The sequence below is a fragment of the Protobothrops mucrosquamatus genome, unplaced genomic scaffold, assembly GCF_001527695.2.
Source record: "Protobothrops mucrosquamatus isolate PMUCROS unplaced genomic scaffold, P.Mucros_1.0 scaffold2130, whole genome shotgun sequence".
In the NCBI taxonomy this organism is placed as follows: Eukaryota; Metazoa; Chordata; class Lepidosauria; order Squamata; family Viperidae; genus Protobothrops; species Protobothrops mucrosquamatus.
The window spans coordinates 89515-92300 of NW_015388230.1; positions in this window are offsets into that span (position 1 = coordinate 89515).

Sequence of the window (2786 nt, forward strand, 5' to 3'; positions counted from 1 at the left end):
TACCCTTGATAAAAAAATAAAATAAGCTTCCAGACCTTCTCTTCTCAACTCCAACCACCCCGGCCTTCTCCTTTCCTTTCCTTTTCTATCCTTCCTCCTTCCACTCACGCCAGCCACACCCAAAGCCAACTGCAGCTGTCCCAATCTTTTCCTTCCCAGTCAAGCTCCTGCAAGCACTCTCAGGCAGTCCCCGCTACACTAGTTTACATACAAAGTCTTTATTTGCAACTTTGCTTTCTCTTCCCAATTCCCTTGACTTACAAAATATTTGACCCCCTTCATCTTACCTGACTGCTTCTATTTGCGCTATTACCCATACATTGGAAGCTAAAGGAGGACTGAGAATCATCAGCTGTAAATGAAGAGCTGAGGTCTGTGCCAGGGTCAGGATCATACTTAACACTGCTTAAATAATTTCCAGCAAACATCCTTTCAGCTATTTGCATGAGTAGCATTTTGCCACAAGTTTCAAGCAACTGGATTCTTCTTTGGTTTTTAAGGTTTTTCTTAGAAGATGAAAAAATTAAAAGGTATTTAAAAACACTTCTTAACTGATAGAAGAAAATTAAACACAAGATAGAAGATTAGAAAAGTCTGCCTCTTTTAGATACAGTTCCTTCAAGATGTAAAGGCAGCAAATGCATCCAAAACAGTGCAGAAAGCAAATATGAAAAATTAGGAAGGATAGGAGAGGTGAACTATGGCTAAAGGGTTTTTGCTAGAGCCAACATCTGTGTGCATGCTAAAGAGAACACAATTTTCTAATGGAAACACCAATGAAAGGATCAAAGAACTACATGAGTATTTTTTTAAAAAAAAACAGAGAAACTCAACATTTATTCAAAGTGGGGGAGCCAACAACCATCATGTTCCTGATGAAATAGTAGCTTTCCTGGGATGCTGAGTGGGGAGAGAAATCTATGCTCACAGTTTTAATGTAATCTCTGCATTGCATTCCTTTCTCATAGATTATGAAGTCACTCTAAGGAAAAATGGCTGCCACACTGACTTGCCTTGTATTCAGAAAACAATTAAAACTGTTACTAAAGTTGAATGTATTTGGGATAGCATGCTAATGCTGGTGCTGTCAATAGGTTGTAGATAGCACAAGAATCCTATGCCAACCTCCAGTGGAACCTCACAGCATTGACCTATGTGATTTCTTCCCCATCTTTCCAATGAGATGTCTTAAAAAAAATCATACTTTTAAATATTGACAGTGGACTATGTTCAGCCTCTTTACCCTGCTGCCAAGTCCACAATTCACCACAGTAAGTGTGTGCACCCTGCATCATGGAACCACACTCAGAGTCCACAGTGTTTGGAAGTTCATGTTACATGGAGCCATCTTTTCCCCTTCACTGCCCAGACCAGTTAGTGCCTTTGCAGTCACTTAGCTTGAGACCAACCAGTCACTCCCTGGCCACTTAGCTTAAGTTGCCATAAATCCTTGCCAAGAATCGATGATGTCTTGCTCTGCAGATGGGACAAGAATGCAAGAGAAAAACAAAGAACCTGATCCTGGTTTCTTGAAGCCGTTTTGTGGACTCCTTGCCAATCCCAAGGCAGCATCTCAAAACGTGTCTGACTCACTAGGTTTCCTTTTGCAGTTCCAGTTATGTATATATTTTGGGCCTATTGTGCCTGCTCAGTTTGAAGAGCTATTATTAGAAGATCCAGAAGTTGAGGCAACAGCAGCTCCAGCTGGGCTGCTGGTTGATACAGACTTGCGGATGTGAGGAAGCAAGTAGGGGTCACATGCCAATTGTTGGACATCTATCCGATCTTCCTTCCTATATGCCAGGCAGCGCCTAATAAATGCCTAAAAGATAATGAAAGACAAGGAGAAAACGGGCACCAGAAATCAAAACTAGTACTCTCCCCTTTTTTTAAAAGGCAAAAAGCTATCCCCCCTTTTTTTAAAGGCAAGAAACTATCCATACTAGCAGAAACAAATCAAGTTTTTAAATGTTAACAGAGTGTTACAGCAAATTAAACTTGGAGAAAAACCTTCCTAGGCCGTATGAAATTTGCCTCAAGTAGATTTTTCCAGGTCACGTTTTCGTTTCTAATATAGGAATTCCTCTTAAAAATCCAACTGAAAGGCAGCTATGACTCCTCCCTACTTTTATTACATTACTCTATTATCTGTTTTAAAGAACATATCTCCAGTGAAGAGAGATAGGTAGATAACAGGATTATGGAGTGCAAAAACATTTTCCCCTCTGATTTAGAAGTAGGTGATAAGCAATTCAAGTGGTGAATATGCTCAAACATTCAATGCTCTTCCAGTAGTAGAATTAAACAAACCCCTAAGCACTGACTGATCCTATTCCTGTGTATCAAATATAACTCTTTTTACCTTTGCTTCTGGTGTTACCACTGGCTTAGGAGGAAACTGCACTTCTGTAGCTTTAAGGATGGTGTTTTCCTGCAGAATATCTTGCTGAGATTGGTTGTGACCAAAGGGCTGCAAAGAAAGAGAAAAACCCATCAAATAATAATAATAATAATAATAATAATAATAATAATAATAATAATAATAATAATAATAATAATAATAATAATAATAATAATAATAATAATGGGTGTTGTTCGTCCATCGATTTCGATGAAGACCTTGACATCTTATGGATTATGGGCCATCAGCGGTGTGTCCGTAGATGGCTGATGAGACCGATGTTAGCACGGAATGTTCTGCCACATACTGAACAGAGAAATGTGGACACTATTGCTTCAGCATTTGCAGCTCTGGCTTTACGGAGTGCTCGCTTCTCTTGTGCCAA